This window comes from Carya illinoinensis, chromosome 8, assembly GCF_018687715.1.
Source record: "Carya illinoinensis cultivar Pawnee chromosome 8, C.illinoinensisPawnee_v1, whole genome shotgun sequence".
Classification (NCBI taxonomy): domain Eukaryota; kingdom Viridiplantae; phylum Streptophyta; class Magnoliopsida; order Fagales; family Juglandaceae; genus Carya; species Carya illinoinensis.
Genome location: NC_056759.1, coordinates 9048928 through 9073101, shown reverse-complemented (window position 1 = coordinate 9073101; position 24174 = coordinate 9048928). Strand labels below are relative to the sequence as shown.

The 24174-nt window shown below is 39.9% G+C and overlaps 1 long non-coding RNA gene across 1 annotated transcript; it reads right to left on the bottom strand.

The window, feature by feature from the left end:
- Positions 1-13266: 13266 nt before the first annotated feature.
- Positions 13267-16047, bottom strand: LOC122317780. The gene is made up of 2 exons (XR_006244639.1): positions 15356-16047; positions 13267-13521 (listed from the first exon to the last, which is right to left on the bottom strand). It is a non-coding gene; the product is annotated as an uncharacterized LOC122317780 (long non-coding RNA).
- Positions 16048-24174: the final 8127 nt, after the last annotated feature.

Here is a 24174-nt window from a genome sequence, read left to right as displayed (position 1 = left end):
TGTTGGTCTGTCCTCTTTATTGGTTGGATATTCAAACCTAGTCATTGTATATCGATCTTGGAGTGTAGAGGAGTGGGCAGGTTTCTGTTTGATGTGATGCCATGATGGATGGGATTGGAGGTGTTTTTATATATTTGACGTAACCTTTATTTACGATAGACGATGGGATTGGGATTGGGATTGGGATTGGGTTTGGGTTTGGGTTTGAGGTCCCCTCGACTGCATGCTATGCCCAAGGGTGTAGGGTTTTGCCCTTTGTAGGTTCTGTTTAGGGAGACAAGTGTCAGAATGTTCACAAGGATTGTATTAGAATCATTACTTCTTTATATTGCATTGCATTATCAATGTGAGCTTATGGGTAGATCGATCACTTAATTGCTATTGATCGTGAGACTCTCAATGAACAGACTCTCAATGTTCCGGAGCATCTATCGTCCTCTTTTCGAAAAGAGAGAAGAAAAAGAAAAAGAAAAGGTTCTGTTCCGGAAGACAAGTCTCCATCCTCGCATAAACGCAGATCTCAGACGTTGTGAGGCCCACATATGGTTCTAAAAGACATGGCATGTGCCCTATCACAGATGCTTAGAATCCCAGCCTCTAGACCCCATATTTAAGAGTAGAGAATCATGATGTACACCCATCACATGAGAGGCCCCTCTGGTGAGGATACTGAGTACAGAATCTGGCGTGCATACATAATAAATGAGCAAGGGTAACAGTAAAAGTCTTGTTACTGTTCACGCAAAAATTTAAAAATACTGAATGCGAGGTACATGCAGTAACATTTTAGATCCATGAATAAATAAGAATGACAGGATCATTTTTGAGAAAGACATCCTATAAATCCTACAACCATAACTTCTATGATCACAAACTAATTATATAAAAAATTGTTATAATTTTATATAATCTGTTAGATTTAATACATAATAAAAATAATTTTACAATCTAACGAATAACATAAATCTAAGTTAATTTGTAATTTTATTTTTATATAATATTTTTATGACTAAAGTATTTCTCTATTTTAATATTATATATGCAACCTTCACGTTTTGTATCTGAAAGCCAGTGATGGTACCCAAATTTGGTGCTAATTGTGGCATTAACTTTGTCACCAAGTACTAAGTACTAACACGCACTCTCTCTTTCCAGTGAAGCTCTCTCCCAAAACCAATCTTAAGGATCCTTCCACCACCATTAAGAGGAAAGTGGAACTTCAGCTACTCCCTCTCTCATACTCTCTGATTCTCCGAAGTTGTCCAATGGATTTTTTTTTTTCCATTTTTATCTTTGTTTCTCTAAAATAGTACGGAGATAGGTTGATATACTACTCTCCGGCCACCCAAGACCGTCACTCACCGCACCACAAGAATTCTTAGCTGTCCTTTGGCTATTGGAAAAATTTTGTCCATTTGAATAACACATGAGATCCATGCGTCACCACGTCTTACTGTCACATGCAGCAAAATTGGGATCAGCTAACTTAGACCTAGCAAATCTTAACATCATCCTCTCACCAGTAGTAGCGTTTGATCCCCACACGCCTCCATAACCACTTAAGGCAATTCACAAATATATCAGACTATCATCCCGATGCTATTTTCCTATGTTTCTTCCCATAACCTAAGATCAGGAGAAAAAGGAAGTGATAATTTCTTTCAACCATAACCTCCTTTGTTTTTCTTTTTCTTTTTCTTGTATTGTATTAGCTTGTTTGGGATGATTGTCAGGGCCTCCCACCCTTTTGAAACTTATATCTTGTAATTGTTTGATATATAGTATGTTCCTTAGGGAAAAAATGTGACGCCACCAAATCCCCACGCCCGAACACGGGGAAATCGAGACGTCCGGATGGTGACAACCCGGGTCACCATCCTATCGACGGGTGCCAAGTGTGTGCAAAGGCAACATATGTGCACAAAGAAACACGCAGCGGATAACGGAAGTCATAACTAAGTACCAGAATTTTTCTTAACATAATACAAGCTGTTTAAAACATACATAAATAAAGTATTACAAAAACACAAATACAGATTTAAACCAAATATAAAGCATAGCATCAGCAACCCGGCGGAGCCGCATCCTCGGGCTCAGCCTTCTCCTCTTCGTCCTCAAACTCTACACCAAAAGCTACGGAACCAAAAATGGTACCGCAGGTAAGTAAAACCCAAACACTACTAGATAGAAGCATATAGAACTCAAACAATATGCATGAAACATGCCCAATGCACAAAGCCCATAAAACACGATTTTTCCACACACGCCAAAAACCCCATTTGGCCCAAAAACATATCCTTTCCGAAAAACACGCCAAAAGTCACATTTGGCCTTTATCCGACTCAAACCAGAATCCATTTTTTCCGTATGCACCATGACCTCCCCTAGGGGTCATCCGCACACCCTGGCTCCAGTGCCACACCGCAGAGTACCACTACGCATGTGACACCTAACGAGCGATGCCCAGTTCCACGCCCCGCGTGTTCGTAGCCAAGCATCCTCTAGCCCTCACCAGCGAAGGGCCACGGAGTCGGTGCGTAGAGCGATGCCCGGTTCCGCGCCCGGCGCGTTCGTAGCCAAGCAACCCCTAGCCCTCGCTCCCGTCGTCTAGCGACAACCCAGGGGACATCACTCAGTTTATTCCGCTCTCGAGTGACCAGAGGAGCTCCACCGAGATAATACCCCATCCCGGCTTGGGGTCGTGATACACACGCACCCGTAAGACCACTTACGCCAATACACAGGCTTTTCACACTATTTCACAAACACACGTGCATGCACCATGCAATGCCATAACAATGCATAATAGAATAAACCAACAACATAAATCAACTAAACAGGCAACTCCGTCCTCCATCCATCCGACCCCCGAACTCCTCGGACTCAGTCCGGAATCAACCAACCAGCAGATAAAATAATTGAATGAGCAATATATATTTAAATCTGAAAATAGGGTTTGGAAAATACTTATAGCGCTATATGGCAATTTTAGAAAACACGCGGCGTTGCAAACGGCGGAGAAAAAGCAACGTCACAGTGAAAATTCACTGTGGCCGTGAGTTGTGAAAAACTCACTTTTGAACGGGGACAAACTAGGGCTTGGGATTGATAGAGAATGGTCTAGGGATGATTGTGAAGCTATTGTAAGTGGTGGTTGGCCGTGGGTGGCGGCGAAAACGGCGGTGGGAGGCCGGATTTTCCAAAAAGGAAAGCTAGCTCGTAGGAGCTGTTCCGGTGGTCGTTGGTGGCCGAAAATAGGTGAGTTAGGACGACAAGGGACCGGTGATAAAGTGGTGAAGAAATGGTGGCCGGAGGTGGAGCGACGGCGGCGGATCAGAGCCAAAGCCGTGCGGGCTTTAAAGAGGTTTTCCGGCCAAACGGCCGGCCGGATGGGGGTGAGTTTTGGTGGGAAGGTGCGCCGGAGGGAGGAGAGCCGAATGGTGTCGGCGGTGAGCCACACGGTGGCCGGACGGCGGCAGTTCGAATGGCTGAAGATTTCTGGCGTGAGGGAGAGAGGAGAGAGAGAGACCGGGGGGTCGACGCGGGGAGAGAGAGGGAAAAAAGAAAAGAAAGAAAAAAAAGAAAAAGAAAGGAAAAAGAAAGAAGGAAAAAGAGAAAAAGGAAAAAGAAAAAGAAAAAGGAAAAGAGGTGTAGGGAAAAAGACGAGATTAAAAAGGAAACAACACTAAACCGCCACAACGAGATTAAAAACTGCAAACAACTAAAAGAAATAAAATACAACATCAATTAAATAAAAAAAATAATTTTAAAACGTAAATAAATTAAAATAAATAATTAATATATTAATTAAAATAAAAACAACCATTTCAGCGAAAATACACTCAAAAGCGGGTCATCACATCCTCCCCTCCTTAAAAACAAATTTCGTCCTCGAAATTTGCAAGATCAACCATCAACTTAAAGCAAGCCACATGAAAGCACATAAACTAACTATGACCAAGATTAAGATACATACCTTCTTTATTCGAACAAATACGGGTACTGCTCCCTCATATCCGCTGCTCGCTCCCAAGAGAAGTCTTGAGCTAACAGATCTCCCCAAGCCACTTTAACCAAAGGTATCGTCTTGGACCTTAACTGTTGCTCCTTCCAATCCAAGATCTGCGACGGAACAACTTCATAACTAAGATCCGGTTGCAACTGAATACCCGCTGGGTCGACGAAGCGTGGTTCTTGCTGTCCAAAGCTCTTCTTCAGGGATGATACGTGGAAGATATCATGAACATCCCCAAAATAATCTGGCAAAGCAACTCTATAGGCGACGGACCCTACCTTCTCCAGAATCTGAAAAGGGCCGACATACATCGGATCTAGTTTCCTCTTCTTACCAAAACGCTTAACACCTCTCATGGGAGAGACTTTAAGGTAAACCCAATCACCAACTTCAAAAGACAACTCTCTCCTCCTGGTATCAGCGTAACTTTTCTGGCGACTCTGAGCTGCCGCCATTTTATCTCTGATGATCCGGACTTGGCTTTGCATCTCTAAAATTATTTCGGGTCCAATTATCCTACTCTCCCCAACTTCATCCCAACACAAGGGCGACCTGCACTTTCTCCCATAAAGAGCTTCATAGGGAGCTATCTGAATGGTCGCATGGAAGCTGTTATTGTATGCAAACTCGATGAGCGGCAAATGATTTTCCCAACTCCCTTGGAATTCCATGACACATGCTCGCAACATGTCTTCCAGGGTCTGAATGGTGCGTTCTGACTGGCCGTCTGTCTGCGGGTGATAAGCAGTACTGAATTTAAACTTAGTACCCAAAGCTGCCTGCAAACTCTTCCAGAACTGCGACGTGAACCTCGGGTCTCGATCCGACACTATACTCTTTGGTATGCCGTGTAGCCGCACTACCTCTTTGACATACAAACGGGTCAACTTACCCAAAGAGTTGGTGTTATTAACAGGCAGAAAATGAGCACTCTTCGTTAACCAGTCAACAATCACCCAAACAGAATTTTTCCCACTAGGCGTTCTCGGCAAACCCACTACAAAGTCCATCGTGATGTCATCCCACTTCCACTCAAGAATAGGGAGGGGTTGGAGCATACCTGCAGGTCTTTGATGCTCAGCCTTCACCTGACGGCATGTGTGGCATTTCTCAACATATAAGGCAACGTCCTTCTTCATTCCATCCCACCAGTAATTTTTCTTCAAGTCCCGATACATCTTTGTACTGCCGGGATGAACTGAATAAGGGGCCGCATGAGCTTCCGCCATGATCCGCTCTTTGAATTCAGAGTCCTTGGGGACCACTCTGTGATCTCGGAACCGAAGTATCCCATCATTATCCATGCTATAGTGCAATGGCCCTCGAGATTTTCTGACTCTTTTCCTGATGTTCAGCAGCTTCGGATCCTTTCTTTGGAGAATTTTCAATTCTTCAAAATCAGTTACCTGAATATCAAGAATTGAAGATAAAATCTCCACTTGCTGCGAACTCTCTATAAGGAACCTTCTCATCCCACAAAGCAACGAATCCAATTCTGACGGCTCGGCTTCATCTTCCAAGTGTGACTTCCGGCTCAAAGCATCAGCAACTATATTAGCCTTCCCCGGATGGTACTTGATCTCACACTGATAGTCACTGATTAGCTCCAGCCATCGCCTCTGCCTCATATTCAGATTTTTCTGAGAAAACAAATGCTTCAAGCTCTTGTGATCAGTAAATACCTCGTAAGCTTCCCCATACAAGAAGTGCCGCCAGATTTTGAGAGCAAAGACAATCGCAGCCAATTCTAGATCGTGCGTCGGATAATTCTTCTCATGGTCCTTTAGCTGACGAGATGCATAGGCTACAACCCGTCCTTCCTGCATAAGGACACAACCCAAACCAAACTTAGACGCATCACTGAAGACTACGAATGGCTTATGCGGTTCTGGGAGCGCTAACACTGATGCCGTCGTCAACCTGTTCTTTAATTCCTGGAAGTTTCTCTCACATTTGTCTGACCAAACAAATTCTGTATTCTTCCGAGTCAAAGCTATGAGAGGTCCGGATAGGCGAGCAAAACCCTCTACAAATCTTCAGTAATACCCGGCCAGTCCCAAGAAACTCCGAATCTCGCGCACTGTAGTCGGGCGCTGCCATGACAAAATGGCTTCTACCTTATTAGGATCAACAACCACTCCGTCTCGGGAAATTACATGCCCAAGAAATTTAACTTCTTCCAACCAGAATTCACACTTGCTGAGCTTGGCGTATAGCTGGTGTTCTCTCAATCTCTCAAGTACCAGACTAAGATGATACACATGCTCTTCAACATCTCGGGAATAAATCAGTATATCATCAATAAATACTACCACAAAGGAATCCAGATAAGGTCGAAACACTCGATTCATCAAATCCATGAAAGCTGCAGGGGCGTTAGCTAACCCAAACGGCATCACCTTAAATTCATAATGCCCATACCTCGACCTGAAAGCAATTTTAGGCACATCCTGGTCTCTGATTCTCAGCTGGTAGTATCCCGACCTCAGATCAATTTTAGAGAACACGGCTGCTCCTTGAAGTTGGTCAAATAAATCATCTATCCGCGGGAGAGGATATTTATTTTTGATGGTCACCTTATTCAATTCCCGATAATCAATGCACATACGGAGGGTTCCATCTTTCTTTTTAACAAATAAAACTGGTGCACCCCACGGCGACGTACTAGGCTAAATAAATCTCTTCTCTACCAGTTCTTGCAACTGAGTCTTCAACTCTTTCAATTCAGCCGGTGCCATGCGATAAGGAGCTTTATGCACAGGAGCCGCTCCAGGTTCCAAATCTATAACAAATTCCATCTCTCGCACAGGGGGTAGTCCGGGCAAGTTATCCACAACCACATCGGGGAATTCTTCCACAACTGGAATGTCTGCCAATGACTTCTCCTCAGACGGCGTGGACACCATCTGAACCAAGAATGCATCCGCTCCCCATGCAATCTCTCTTCTTGCTTGAATCGCCGATATAATTATCGGCTTTTCTTTTAATTTACTCCCCGCAAATTCCAGACAATCACCATCTGGAAGCTAAAAGCTAATTATCCGACTTCTGCAATTAATACTCGCAGAATATTGGTATAGCCAATCCATCCCGAGGATGTTATCAAAGCCCAACAGCTTGAACACCACCAAATCAGCATCCAAGAACCTTCCCTCAAAATTTAACGGGCATCCCAAAGCAATCTTGGAACACCACACCATCTCACCATCGGGTAGAGCCACTACCATAGACTTCGACAACGGTTCCGTGACCAAATTACACACCCGAGCAAACGTGGAAGATACAAACGACTGTGAAGCACCGGAATCAAACAAAGTACAAGCATAAAACTCATACAAACGGACTCTTCCTGAACCAAACACATCAACTCATGAAATCCAAAAAGCAAAGAATAAACCACATACACCAAAAATTAAATCCAACTTAAAATTAAATTAAACCATACCTGTAATTACTCTAGCATCATGGGTCGCTGGCGCCTCATCATCCACCTCTCCGGGTGTGACAACATAAACCCGGGCTTGCACTGCTTGTCTCGGGTTGGTTCTTCCACCGTGTCTACCTCCATGGCTTCCTTGAACTCTGACGGGCAATCCCGAGCGATATGTCCCACTTGGCCGCACCGGTAACACTGAGGTCCGCTACTCATCTGACACTCGCCCTCATGAGCTCTATTACAAGCTCTACAAATAGGCACCCATCCTCCCATACGAACACCTGAGGACGTTTGAGGTCGAGTTCCGGTCCGCTGAACAAATTTCTGGGGCGAACCCGAGCTGCTTCCTTCACCAGAAAAACTCCGCCTCTTATGCCCTGGAGGGGAGCCCACACTCAGATTATTTTCCCGCTCCACAAGGGTGGCCACATCCACTAATTCCTGAAAAGTGGATATCCGATGGCTGACCACCATACGGCGTATGTCATGGCGTAGCCCCTCCTGAAAACGATCTGCTCGCATCTCCTCAGTGGCGATAAGGTGAGGAGCAAATCGCCCAAGTTCTATGAATCTCCGGGCGTATTGTTCCACTGTCGCGCCCCCTTGGACCAGATTTGAAAACTCTCTTGCCTTTTGCTTCCTTACCGATGCTGGAAAGAAGCGGTCATTGAACTCCTTCTTGAAACGCTGCCAGGTCACCGCAGCGAAAGATCCCAATTCAGATTCCAGCATCACCCTCTTGGTATCCCACCAATTAGAAGCGGTACCTTGCAAGAGATAGCTGGCATAGAGTACTTGTTGTGCCTCAGTGCATCCACACACCTCAAAGGTTCTCTCCAGATCTTTGATCCATTTTCCAGCCTAAAGTGGATCCTCATCTCCAGTGAAGTGTGGAGTCCTATGCGCCAGGAAGCGCTCATATGTGCATCCGGCTTGCACCATGCTACTGGACCCTCCTGGATACATCCAAGGCCCTCCCTGATATGGCCAAGGACCTCCTAATTGTGGCCAAAACTCTCCTTGTTGTGGACAAGGCCCTCTTGGTGGTGGACAAGGCCCTCCTGATGGTGGACAAGGCCCTCCTGATGGTGGGTAGGGACCCCCTTGTTGTGGCCAAGGTCCTTGTTGTGGCCAAGGCCCTGTCTGTTGAGATCTCACACTCTGCTGCATAAATTCCGTCATCTGCGGTATTGCTTCGGCAATGGAGTCATCCCTGGAGGTATTGTCCCGTGGTTCCTGAGTAGATTTCCTTGATCTCCCCATTTTCCTGCCACAACACCACTCTTGACCCTCCTTTAAGAAAACAAATAAAACCATCATAAAACCAACAAAAACAAAACCAACACCACACAGGAAGAAACAAAAGAAACCAGCTTGCAAAAATATAACCAAATAAATAAAAACAAGCAAACAAGCGCAAACAAATAAAACAAATAAAACAACTGTACTTAACATAATTTTTTTAAAACACAACTTTTTTTAAAAAAAAAAAAAAAACATTCTGGTACTACCTACGAGACATGTGGTTTTACCCAGAGCCAAACCGCTCTGATACCACCTGGGACACTCCCAAATCCCCACGCCCGAACACGGGGAAATCAAGACGTCCGGATGGTGACAACCCGGGTCACCATCCTATCGACGGGTGCCAAGTGTGTGCACAAAGAAACACGCAGCGGATAACGGAAGTCATAACTAAGTACCAGAATTTTTCTTAACGTAATACAAGCTGTTTAAAACATACATAAATAAAGTATTACAAAAACACAAATACAGATTTAAACCAAATATAAAGCATAGCATCAGCAACCCGGCGGAGCCGCATCTTCGGGCTCAGCCTCCTCCTCTTCGTCCTCAAACTCTACACCAAAAGCTACGGAACCAAAAATGGTACCGCAGGTAAGTAAAACCCAAACACTACTAGATAGAAGCATATAGAACTCAAACAATATGCATGAAACATGCCCAATGCACAAAGCCCATAAAACACGATTTTTCCACACACGCCAAAAACCTCATTTGGCCCAAAAACACATCCTTTCCGAAAAACACGCCAAAAGTCACATTTGGCCTTTATCCGACTCAAACCAAAATCCATTTTTTCCGTATGCACCATGACCTCCCCTAGGGGTCATCCGCACACCCTGGCTCCAGTGCCACACCGCAGAGTACCACTACGCATGTGACACCTAACGAGCGATGCCCAGTTCCACGCCCTGCGTGTTCGTAGCCAAGCATCCTCTAGCCCTCACCAGCGAAGGACCACGGAGTCAGTGCGTAGAGCGATGCCCGGTTCCGCGCCCGTCGCGTTCGTAGCCAAACAACCCCTAGCCCCCGCTCCCGTCTTCTAGCGACAACCCAGGGGACATCACTCAGTTTATTCCGCTCCCGAGTGACCAGAGGATCTCCACCGAGATAATACCCCATCCCGGCTTGGGGTCGTGATACACACGCACCCGTAAGACCACTTACACCAATACACAGGCTTTTCACACTATTTCACAAACACACGTGCATGCACCATGCAATGCCATAACAATGCATAATAGAATAAACCAACAACATAAATCAACTAAACAGGCAACTCCGTCCTCCATCCATCCAACCCCCGAACTCCTCGGACTCAGTCCGGAATCAACCAACCAGCAGATAAAATAATTGAATGAGCAATATATATTTAAATCTGAAAATAGGGTTTGGAAAATACTTACAGCGCTATATGGCAATTTTAGAAAACACGCGGCGTTGCAAACGGCGGAGAAAAAGCAACGTCACAGTGAAAATTCACTGTGGCCGTGGTTTGTGAAAAACCCACTTTTGAACGGGGACAAACTAGGGCTTGGGATTGATAAGGAATGGTTTAGGGATGATTGTGAAGCTATTGGAAGTGGTGGTTGGCCGTGGGTGGCGGCGAAAACGACGGTGGGAGGCCGGATTTCCCAAAAAGGAAAGCTAGCTCGTAGGAGCTGTTCCGGTGGTCGTTGGTGGCCGAAAATAGGTGGGTTAGGACGGCAAGGAACCGGTGATGAAGTGGTGAAGAAATGGTGGCCGGAGGTGGAGCGACGGCGGCGGATCGGAGCCAAAGCCGTGCGGGCTTTAAAGAGGTTTTCCGGCCAAACGGCCAGCCGGATGGGGGTGAGTTTTGGTGGGAAGGTGCGCCGGAGGGAGGGGAGCCGAATGGTGCCGGCGGTGAGCCACACGGTGGCCGGACGGCGGCGATTCGAACGGCTGAATATTTCCGGCGTGAGGGAGAGAGAAGAGAGAGAGAGACCGGGGGGTTGACGCGGGGAGAGAGAGGGAAAAAAGAAAAGAAAGAAAAAAAAGAAAAAGAAAGGAAAAAGAAAGAAGTAAAAAGAGAAAAAGGAAAAAAAAAATGAAAAAGGAAAAGAGGTGTAGGAAAAAAGACGAGGTCTAATCCTCATTCCGGGAAAAACAACACTAAATCGCCGCAACGAGATTAAAAACTGCAAACAACTAAAAGAAATAAAACACAACATCAATTAAATAAAAAAAATAATTTTAAAATGCAAATAAATTAAAATAAATAACTAATATATTAATTAAAATAAAAACAACCATTTCAACGAAAATACATTCAAAAGCGGGTCATCACAAAAAAAGTACTAAGTACTAACAAAGTGGGTATATCATGGAGATACAAGATAAAGGATTTGGGTTGGTTCAAAATGCTTGAAAATAAAAATGTGAGACGATGTGATTTCAGAAGAAGACTTACGGCTGAGTGCCCAGAAAAGACCAAAGTTTTAAATTTGATTCCGGTTATTAAATTGAGTCAAGCACTGGAAACTGAAAAATTAGAAGAAACTGTTTCTATCTTAAGGAGAATTTGGTATAGAAGAAATAAAGTAGTTTTTGAGAATAAATTCGAAAGTCCTACATAGGTTATTAAAAAAGCAATAGTCTGTAAGAATACCAGCAATCACAGAAACTGAAAGAAGGAAAGAAAAGTAGTGAAGGAAGAACAGGTGAAAAACAGAAACGGAAGAAAGCAGAGGAAGATTATTTGAAAGCTAATTTTGATGCAGCTATTGATGTGCATAATGAGAGTAGGTTTTGGCATTATAATCAGAAACAGTGAAAGTGAAGGAGAAATAATGGTGTCTTACTGTGATCAATTTTCAATGGTGACTCAACCTGTTATGGCAGAAAGCATAGCATTGTGGAAAGCAATGGGGGTATGTGCAGACTTGGGTTTCAACAAAATAATATTTGAAGGGGATGCACAAGCGGTTATCCATGCTGTTAAAGATCCTGAAGAAAATTAGACATGTTATGGACATATTATTGAATATGTTAAGAAGGTATTAAAAAACAGAGCAGGTTGGGAGGTTAGTTTCATTAAGAGAGAAGGTAATGGGGTAGCACATTATCTAGTTTAGTACTCTCAGAGATGCTATGTACTAATCGATTGTTAAAAATAAAATAAAATAAATACTGGAATAACATATTTCATTACTAGTGCGTTCTTGTATACCTTTCGGGACTAATGTGCGTGTGTAAATACACACATAAGAGCATATAATAGAAAAATACATGTGTATATGTAAGTCTATATTATATATGTATGTGCGCGCTGGCGTATGTGTTTATATATGTGTGGAAGAATTGGCAATTTATAAAATGGATATACATTAAAAATCTTTCTTTTTGTAAGAGAAGAGAGAAATATTGGTGTTAAAAGATAAAATTATAAAAATCTTAGACTTGGGTTGAGATTTCAGGAAAAAACCAAAGAAAAAAAATGAAAGAGTTCGGAAAAATTTTAAATAATGAGATTTAACAAAAAAAAAAAGAAAAGAATTGAGGCGACATTTTCAGTTACAAAAATAATTCAAATTATATAAATGCATTTTCAATTTTATAATTACATAAATCTCATCTAGATTTGAGATTTACAAAACATGCCATCAAAATTCAAGAAAATTATAAGATTGCCATCAAAACAGTTAAGAATGGAATGGGATGCCTAATGCAAATTCTGATGGGAATGGCCAAGACTTGACCGGAATAGGCTGAAAAGAGCCCAGAATTTAGAGCAAAACAGAATGAGGTATATTGTACTAGTTACTGCACCAAAACGAAAATTTTCGGCCAAAATAGCCAGAAAAGAACAGAATTCAAAACTATGATTAAGACCCCTATCTAGAGATTGTCACAAAATGCATGATAGATTGCCGTGCTCCGCTTGATGGGGTCCCCAATCCAAGGCAACAAAGTCTCGTTGAAACAATTGATTGGCTCATTGCCAAACTGTACAAGGGAACTACTAAACTCAGCCCTGTGATTCAAACCCTGATCCATCTAACTGGAACTATAGCAATACATGTGAGTCTACAACAACGCAGCGACAGTCCAATTCCCAAATAAGATAAAAGTTCCCAACCTGTGTTCATTACACAATAGCTTTCAGATATACCAAGGCTCACCACGTCCTAGTTAGTCATTCAAACCCCTAGCTAATTGGGGTTAAAAACCAAAACACAGCCTTATCATTGACACCAACGTGTCATAACAGGTACTACACTCATTATGAGGTGCTGCATACTTGGAACAGTACGGTAATATATATGCGTTTAATCTAAAAAGGTATTAACATGTATCAGTAGGCCATCGTAATTGATACTGTCTCTACCATGCAATGTTCTGGTTGCTCAATCATGTAGAATAATTAACAGCTGGTGGCCAAATGACGGCCGCTTGTAAACATATCAAAGACTCGAAAATGAGTGAACTACTCTTCACAGCAACTTTTGTTCATCGATGAACATAAGCAGTTAAAGCTATTCTAAATAAGTTATCGTGCAACCCACAATTTTAAGGTGGGGGCAATCTTGCATTTATTGGATAAAGTTTAGTACAGGGCAAAGTCAAAGAAAGAAGAAAGTTACTTCTCAAGTTCTTCCAAACGAGCCACACACATTTTATTTCTCTGAATAACCACATAAAAATTCAAAAATTGATCAGGATAATTATTAATTTATTACATACCCCCGTTTCATAAAAATAGTGGATTTTTGCAAACATGCATGCCCAAGTGATCAAGATGGCCCTGAAAAAAGTTAAAACTAACAATTAGTACAAATTCAAGCATACGTACAAAATTACAAATTCAAACAGAAGATAACAGTGGACAGCTGTTGCCCAGAACCAACTTAAGAGTCCCTTCATCACAGAACAAGAAAGAAATTACCAAAAGAGTAGAGTAAGCACCGACTACAAAAGCAATAGATAAATCAAAAAATGCTTTCTGTATTGAAAGTAGAACTTTAGAACCTAATTCTTAAACAGGCTGGAGTAATGATACCCACACAACTATTTTTTAAGGTGGGGGAATTTTTGTAAAATGATGTTACTTTTATAAGTTATTTTACAAAAATACCCCACACTTAAAACATAGTTGTGTAAAGTGTTGTGAAAAAAGTTGTGCAAATCATTTTCCCATTTGGAATGCTTGGATGATGAATGATCAATCGGAATCGGGATTCTCTTGTATACAAGCCATCTTTATGTCACAGCATGGGCTTATTAGAGCCAAGCCCAATATTAAAAAAATGGAAAAATACAGAAACAATCACCCACTAATTGGCTACTTTACTGCAGAATCTACACTAGTTCCCTAAAACATTCCCTGTTCAATCATCAGAGGATACTATCATGCGACATTGCTTTTGCTAATTCAATTTGAAGTGTGATAGAAGTTTGGTCTACTTCAAGCATCATGTCAGGTTAGAAGCAGAGAAAGAGATGGAATGTTTAGAGAGGTCTCAAATGGCATACTGTTTAACATTATATGAGCTACTTGAAGGTATGTAATAATTCTATAGCAGCTTGCACTATGATAATATGGTGTACTGCTAGATATATTGAAGCAAGAAATGAAACATGAAACATATATCGAAGAGGGAGTAAATCAACCAGGCCCAAAGAGGTGTGTAAGCACATGTGATAGACGGGGGGAAGGAGGGAGGGACATATCCCATACGCATTAGAGACTATCTAACACAATACAGTCTAGAGTGAAAACCTCACAGGAGGTTACCCAACTAAAAATATAGATTGCCCAAAGAAGCAGCCATCCTCCCATTTGGGATGTCGTAATTACACAAGCATTGCCTCGACAGAATTAAAAAACCATATTATGAGCATTGAGCATAAACCTCCAGCTGAAACAGATAAAAGGACCCCAAATCACCATGAACAAACACCGAGCTTGTCTACAGATATTGTAGCCATCTTTAAGTCTAAAAACAGGAATCAGAAGCCCAGATGCAGTATCCCACAATCAACATTTTCAAACATCGGATTCTATATAACCTTGGACGGGCAAGCGGCCTTATCAGGTAGAAGTTACAGAATTGTTATTATTTCCTCAGTAAAATCTGTAGCGTGTACAGGTAAAAAGTGAAGCCTTTGGACCTATACATAAACCCCGAAAATATGAACGAGGGAAGAGAAAATTCAATAAAGTACTCATTTCTATGCGGTTCACCAAACTAGGACTATCTCATTGGCAATCTGTGTAGTGAGGGCACGCGTTAAAATAAACAATTTGGATATATACCGAGATGGACCAAAAATAATGTATATATGGCATATTATGGACGAGGGCAACGCAGATTATATCGAACACTCAGCGACTGCATGGGCTCCACTATCAATCTCTGATCTAATTTTCCAAAATTCAATATATATGCACGCGCGCGCGCGCACGTTCAACTCAAAGCCCTAACCCTAACAATCAGACCTCAAATTAGTCTTGGAAATCAGCAGACAAGCATTCGCAAAATAAGAGCAACACTGCAAGTCTGTAACCCTAACCCTAACCTTAACCAAAAATGAAAAGAAATAAAAAAAGATAAAGGAGGAAGAAAGAAGTGACGGACCAACTTATAGTGAAATAGAAAGAGATGTTGTGGAGGCCTTCTATTTGTTGGATTTATTGGACTTGTCGGAGGAACCGTAATGGGGAGGAGAGTAGATGAGAGCAGCGGCCATGGCCCCTGGAAGAACAACGTACTTTGCCAAGGCTGCCAGCTTCATCACCAGCGGCTCTCCCCTCATCAACGTCATTGCCAATTTGCTATTGCCCGCTCCGTCGTCGAAATTCGATCTCGGTTTTCTATCGACTCTGGCACTGGTATTGTACTCGATCTCTGGATACTATGAATATAATTCCACTCGAAAGGTCAAGGCCCACTTTTATGTGGGGTCCGCTTCAAACTTGGGTTTGGCTTGGTTTTAGACGAGGGAAAACTCTTCTTGCAGGCCAATCGCGGACCAATACTGACGTGGAAAAATGAAACGATGCGTTTCAGGTGATTTCGTTTTGTCTGGAGTGGGAAGAGAGTGATTTTGATTTTTCTTTCTTTTTTCTTTTTCAGACTGGGTTGCTCGAAGACTCCCCCATCTAAAACTCCTCCCCCATCGAAATCTCCTCCCACACTCACTCTCACTGAAGAATGAGACGCTCGAAGACTCCTCCCCCTATCAGATATAAAGGATTTGCATGCTCTGTCTATAGGGGAAAATAATCTTCGAGAAGGGACCAAAAAGTTTGAGTGAAGGGATGCAGTAGTCAAACGGGGAAAAGCTACGATCCAAACTCGAAAATTCTATAATTTGCACAACAACTCACAGAGGAAAAAGGAAGGTGTCGGCAGCCCACCCATTCGAAAATGAAGGCACAGAGAAAGATGAACACTGCGACTGAGCTGGGCTGGTTGGAGTACAACAGCGATGGAACGGAGGGTGGCTCGGCTACAGCATATTAGTGTGGCAAAAGACAGAGAGATAGAGAGCATGATTTTAGAGTGAGAGACGGAGAAAGTTAACTAGAGTGCAGACCGAGAGAAGGGAAAAAAACTATCGAAGTGCTAACCTCGGGAGGAAGATGCGCGATGCCGAAAGGTGCTTCGAGGTTGGCTACGCTCGGCTTGAGGGAGAAGTTGCGGAAAAAAAGTGGGTGGTGGATGCTCTATTTCGGGAAGCTAAAACAGAGGCTTAGGGTGCTATACAGTGTGTAGGTAGTGATGGAACAAACCGTATTGCTTGAGGGTAGAAGAGCTGCGAGATGAAAGTTGAGCAGTGGTTAAGGTCGATTCCTTCAAGCTCTACTGTATATAATATAGATACTGCCTTCTGCTGTTAGAGGTTTCGTATGGTTGCCTTTCCGTTTTGTTCTTTCATATGGTTGTCTTTCCGCTACTGCAGGTAAGAATATATTTTTCTGCCTAGTCTACCTAGTTGATTCTTTATTCAGACCCACAGAATGGTTGGCTTGGCTTCAGAAAGTTAGAGCTTGAAGCGTGCTGCAGAATGGTTGGATAGATGAAGGAACAACATCTAATAAAATATTAAAATAACAATTAGTATGCGCGTCGGGTGCGCAACCTGCTTGTACGTAGCAGGGTTGGTGGCGACACTGAAAATGGTGGAGAAGATTCACCTGAAAATGTACGTGCGTGGTTGGGGAAGAACCTCTCGCAGGGACTGGACGGGACGAAACAATGAAGCTTAAGGAAGCTGCGTTTCCCTCTTTTTCTTATTTTCCGTCCTTTTTTTTTCTCCTTTTTTTTAACTTGCCACGTCATCTTTCGTCCGCATATTGGTGCGCCGTGTGCTTGCATATAGAAGTACTCTTAGACGAGGCTCATAGCCAGTCCATAAAACTCCATTTAAAATTAAAAAATGATAATTATAGTCGTAATTGTGTAAGTATTACATAATTATTTTAAAAGATAAATAAATATTACTATTTATATGAAAAATTTTAATTTTTTAATAATAGATATTACTCTTTTTCAAAACAAGTATACGATACTTACGCATTCTTTATTTGTTTAATAAGGAAAAGTCTTCTTGTGGACGGAACGGCGCACTAATGCTAACATGGATTAAATGAAATGGAGTGTTTCACTGTGAAGGTATCTGGAGCATATGATGTGTTTTCACTTTTCGGTTTTGCCTCTTATTTTTTCATTCTGAACTTCTCTCCATTCTTGTCTTCCCCCGTCTGACACATTTCCTTTCGAAATCTCCTCCCCATCAAGTTGCCCCCAAACTCAACTCACTCTCACCGAAGACTAAGCTCGAAGATTCTGCGGTTTTTTCCTCATTCCCATCGTTGTTGTTCATGGACTCCATGGCGTAGATTTGAGGAGTTCTTCGGGAACCCTAGATCTGAGCTCGAAGCTACTTTTGGTTATTTGATATATAGATATATATCGTGTTTTTGGTTTTTCATGTGATTGCTATTGTTCGTGGACTCCGTGTCATAGATCGTTTGGGAAACCCTAAACCGAGCTTAACAGGTTTTGGTTCTTTGATCTATAACATATGATATATGTACTCTCGTTTTGGTTATTCGATCTATATGTGTGGAATCAATCTGCATATGGTGGGGGATTTGATGAATTTTTAAAAGCCCCTAATCTGTACGAATATTTTTTTTAGGGTTTCTATGAGGAATTAATTCGCTATTTTTTGGCTAATGTTTTAATTGTGAGAACGGTAATAGTTTTGGTTTTGATGTTCTGTTTTGAGACCCATAATATTACACGAGCATGCCAAACTTTAAACTAATTGATTTTAAATTTATAGGCGTTCGAAACGTAGAATGAATGACATGGCTGCTTGGTTATTGATAAAACTACGTAGCTACGTATAAATCCCTAAACTTAGTGGAAAACCTAATGCAATAGAACTGAAAGAGAGATTGGTACATCTAAGAGCATCCTCATTGGATTAGCTATAGCTAAATGGTCAGACCACAATATCACAAACTAATGATTCCAACAATATGAATGAAGTGAACTATTTCAATATGCATCATTTATATTTTTACTGTTAAATATGAATTTATCATTTTAAATCTCTTGTTGGTCATTCATGAAAATATTCTAGCATACAAGATTAGAGGCTGAGCTGGTACGGAGAAATGACATTCTCCCCGATGGTGACATAGTTTTTTCTTGGATAAGTAGCAGACATAATATAATAGCGTTTAGTATGTTAAGAGAATGAAAACAAAAGACGTGAACCACCTCAAACAAAAAGAATCTTCGGAAAACACATGTATCAAACATCTTACAACATCATAAAACTTTAGATCTGACAGAGTACGCCCAAAATACACCATTAACCAAACACGGGCCAAAGAACACACTAACACTAAGCCTTGGGAGCACTAGATTCAATGTTCTAAAGTAGATTTTCTCAACCCAGATGCTAAGTTCAATCATTTTCCCCACAAGTAATAGAAAAACCAAAACAATATGATCTGGTGAGAAGTTGTAAAAGGATAACAAAGTATAGGCAATGTAGCATCAAAGTACCCATTTAGGAACTTCAGAGTAGCTACTTGAGTTCCAATTTGCAGCTTTTTTCATACAAATATAAATTGCTTTCCACCTGAAATTGTAATAATTGACAAGAGTTATTGCAACCAAAATGATTCAGATATATTCCATTGTTGCAATCAATAATTGGTTATCACTTATCATTTCCTATTATTTTTCTAGTGTTTATTGGAACCCAGTGTATTATAGAGATTTGTTATCTATTTTGTTTTATTTTTACAATTATATTTGGGATTGATTGAGGTGGAGGTCAGCGCCGTATTTTTGTACAGTTTTGTCCATTGAAAGTTGTTAAATCTTTGAATATTGTGCATCATAAGATATGCCCCACATTAAATTCATTTGGCCTGGGTCTATGATTTATGGCACTGAATAAATATTCATAAATCTGTTAACAGTACTAGATCCTTTTTTGCTCTTATTGACCTCCACACATATGCAGAAAAGCCCATGTATGATCTTCCTCTTGTAATAGAAGTAGTGGGGCAGGACCAACTTGGAAGATTAATGCTAGTTATCACCATTAGATTAACTTGGTTTAACTTCATGCATTCTCTGCTTTCCACCAATACTCCACTAATCTACACAAACACTCCACCTCTCCTCTAAAAAAATACTTCTAAACCCCAACAAACCATAGTGAATGAAAAACACTTTTTTTTTAGCAACAGTATACTCCATCATAGATTGGAAACATGTCTGAAGGAGAAAAGGTCTCATCGTCAGCTTCTTCATCTGAACTTATTAATCATACTTTGAGAAACAACACAATGTGCACTTGTGGGTCACCTGCTTCACTTAGAACATCAAATACGCTAAGAAATCCAAGTCGATCTTTCTTTGGGTGTTCAAAGTACAATACGAAGGTACTTTGAAATATTTCTTTCACATCATATTTTCACAGTACCAATTTGGGTTTGACTAAAAATTGTGATATTGTTACATTGTTACATTCTCAATATGATTGTTTGTTTATATAGGGGTTACCACACTGCGACTATTTCAAATGAGTAGATAGTGGTCAGGCAAGCGAAAATGAACTACTAAAAATATTTGGTGAGATGTGTCGAAAGAAGGAAGAGCTTCGGAAAACACAACCAGAGCTTCGAAAATTTGAGGAAGAGGTTCAAAAAAGAGAGGAAGAGGTCCGAAAAAGAAAGGAAGATGTTCAAAATTGGATGGAAGAGGTTCGAAAAAGAGAGGGCGAAATTGTCAAGAGGGAGTTGGGAGTCCGGTATGAACACCCACATCTGCATATCTATTGGGCAATTCCTATATTACTTTTTTTGTACTTGATACAATCACAGTGATTACCCATTGGCCGACATCTAATTGTATAAATCTAAACACTAGTGAATCTGAACTTTAGTAGTACTATAAATTCCTACAATATTGTAAGTTCTATATGTGTTGAGTATTTTGAAATATGTGGGACAACACTTTTGAAAAAGTGACTTATCGTATGAAAATGGAAGTATGACAGTTAGTCTTGTAACAGCCCGCTAGAAATTCAATTGTGAAATTTTTATTAACTTTGGGAATCTCATGAAAACCCCATAAGTTTTTACTAATCCATTAATCGTATAGGTTTTTGTCTAACTACATAGTTAGTGTTATTATATACTATGGTATCATAAGTGTGTTTTTGATTATTGGAGATAGTTAGAAGTGTCAAAATGTATTATGGTTTGTGCCATTAGATTCGGAGGGTTATTTAAAGTCTTATGGCGCAATAACATTTTTTCATATTTTCGGACAAAACGTCTGATCAAAATTGTAGATATTATTGGATAAAAAGAAATATCTTGAGATAATTTTCATGAATATTATTGGGTAAAAATATTTTGAATTGATTTTTATAGATATTATTAGATAAAAATATCTTAAGTTGATTTTTTTGTAGATACTATTGGATAGAATATTATGAGATAATCTTTTATAGATATTTTGGGTAGGAGAAAACTACACTCAACTCTCAACTCCAGCCTCATCTCTTCCATATCTCATCCATAAGTATCTCCAGCCACCTCTCCCCATGAAATTATCTTCATTTACACTTTTCATTGAAAGAATATCAAACACTCTCTCTCGGACAGCTTTTAGGAAGTCTTTTGCACACACATTTCGAAGCTTTTGTAAGTGTTTTATCATAAAGTCTCCTTCATATAAGTTGTTCCTTTTTTAGTCTAGTTTATATGGATATCTTATTTACCCCATTTGAAAATCATTTGGTTAGTCAAATATTGTGTAAACTATAGAAAGGTCATTCTGGGAGATAAACTAGGGAATATGTTATAGTTTGGAGTTTTTGACCAAGCTAATGGATAGATATTGGTCTGAAATTTTTATGGAGTATTGTTAACATATATATGTGACTATTGGTTGAGGATTTTTGCATGATTAAAGGTTTTGATGAAAGATTTTCTTAGATTTAGAAACTTAGAAACTGGAAGAAGGAAAACAGTTTCTGTTTTGAGAAAGTTTAATTCTTTGGTGGTCTAAACCTATTCTAATGACTTTAATAATTTTATTGGAGGATCCTAAGTATCTTATATACATGTTATATTATTATTTTGAAGATATTTGATGTTAGTTTCAAAGATATGAAATTTTATGCAAAGAGATATTCAAATAAGCCAAAGTGTGGATATTCTTGGCTAAATTTATGTTTTGGTTAATTTCTAACCATGTGATCTTGAATTAGAAGCTTATATATGTTTTAGGACATCTTTTTAAACCATGTGATGGTTTGGTTTGAAGATCATATATTTATAAGTCTAGATCAAGAGATTTATCAAAACTAGTTGAGGAAAAAGTTTCTGTTTTTGGACTAAGTGTAAAACCAAAAACTCCAAATGTTATTTTGTGATTTTGGTGACTTTAGTTCGATGATTTAAAACATGGTTGATGTTAGGATGATATTATGAATGTGTTAGAAGTAAGATTTGATTTTTGAAATTCTTGGAGATGTTTTGATTTAAGGTCAAAACTTGTGATTCAAGTGCTTGGATCTTTTTACAAAAAATTTTGGTGTTAATTATTAGCTTTTTCTAAATGGATGTTTTAAGTATGGTTTTGAACTTAGGATTGGAAGATGTTTGTTACAAAATTTTGGTTTAAGCATGAGTTTTGAAGTTGGAAGGAATTGCAACAAAAATCAAGGGAAATGGCATATGGATGTTTCGGCCATAGAGTGTTCTTCATAGTTGTGTTTTGTTTTAATTTTTTCTGAATTGATATTTAAGTTTAGGACAAAATTTACATGAGGAATGTAAATTTTGGAAACTTTTGGAGTTAGTATGCAAAATCCTTAAGTTATGGGTAAAACGGTCATTTTTCCACATGTAGAGAGTAAAATGAAAATTTTACTCTTTAAGTTAGTATTTTCTATATTTCAAATTATTAGTAATTTAGTTCTAACTTTTAGAATCACTAATTACAGTTCCTCGTGGTTGCACTTGAAGTTTTATAAGAAACGCGGAGATCGAGGTAAGTTGGCTTTTAACTTACTAGCAGTCTATTGTGTATGTGTGCTAAGTAAAGGAACTACAGTGTATGTATGTGTGTTATCATATATGTCATGCCATGCCAAGTTATCACGTAATTGTCTATTATACAGAATTTATTCTGTCATAAATTTTTATCTGTTACATAATATATTCTGTTATGTATTACTGTACATTACAAGTACGTCATGCTAAGTATGCCATCTATTACATGTATGTCAAGTCATGTAATATTCACTGTTGCAAGTATGTCATGTTAAATATGTTGTCTATTATATGTTATGCCATGTTACGAAATATTTCTATCTCAAGTTGGTCATGTATTTCAAGTTATGTTCAAGTCACGTTATGTTACGTCAGGGCTTCAGTCATTTCGTATTCCAGTCACGTTTCATCTTGATTACTTATGTATGGGGTCACAGCAATTGTGGCGCATACACTATGTGAGACACAGCAATTGTGACACGTAGAATACATGGGGTCACAACAACTGTGGAGTATGTATTTTTCATGTTAAGTCAAGTTTGTGTAGAATACATGGGGCCACAACAACTGTGGAGTATGTATTTTTCATATTAATTCAAGTTTCAAAGCAAGTTCATGCTAAGTCAAGTTTCAGATCAAGTTCATGTCAAGTCAAGTTCGGTTCATGTTTCAATTTAAGTTATGTCAATTATGCTATGTTGTACGCCAAGTTATGCTTTAATTACTTATGAATTTGATTATACATTTATGCTTTTACTGTCATCCATGCATCATTAGCTTGTGTGAAAGTTTTTTTGTTAACTTGCTGAAATTTGTAATCAAATCTCACTTTGGTAGTCCCAACTACCATTCCCCCCGAATGGTAGATCTTGTTACAGGACCTGAAGGAGAATTAGGAGCTGATCAACTAGACACAGTTGACTAAGCGACGGTGCGACGTCACTGTTAATATAGTAGTTAACGTAAAAACTACTTGTACAATGGAATTGCATCTTTAGTACTTTTTGGATCATAACCATTTTGGGACTAGTGTTGTGATCTATTCAATGAGTCTTTATGTATGAAGTATGTTTTAAGCAATTGAGATATTTTCAATTTGGTGCATAGTATTGCTAAAGAAAAAAAAATTATCCACTGCGAATATTGCATAATGTTAGATGCATGTTAGGAACATTGCATCTTATATGTCATGAACGGGGGCAGGTAATTTTGTGTTGCATGTCTCGACGCTTCAAATGTCCGTCCGATCCCAAAAGGAATTTGGGGGCGTCACAAGTCTTCTGAAGAGTCTACTAATTTTTTGGCATACCTTGAAACGTACAAAACACGAGTGCAGTTTTCTATATATTTTTAGACAGTTAGAATTACATCTGCCCATCAGTAGCAATGGGTTTTAAATGTGAGGGGATACGCTTGCCTATTGGTTATTGCTTGTTTTTATGTTTCTGGGAAATTAATTGTGGCATGGATGTGAGCCTGTTGATCTTGTGCCCAATACGCTTGCCTCCATGAAAATATTGGTTGACTTGCTGTAACTATTTTAGACCATATGTTTGGCCTAGAAGTGATAGCAGCCTACCATCAATAAATTGGCCCTACTTACATTTTGATAGTTGCTGCCACTGAACTTGAAAATGTAGTATATGCCTAATCACCCAACTCCCAAACAATGGTCATAAAGAAATGCAAGTTTCTATTGAATAAGTGTCTATTTGCAAGGGTGAACATGGGCTGTGTCAAGAACCAAGGTTCTTGCTTCTTAAGTGTAGCTAGTTTTTGTTACACTTTCTGATAATTATGACCCAAAAAATAAAAATAAAAAACAACCATAACTCAAAAAAAATAATAATAATC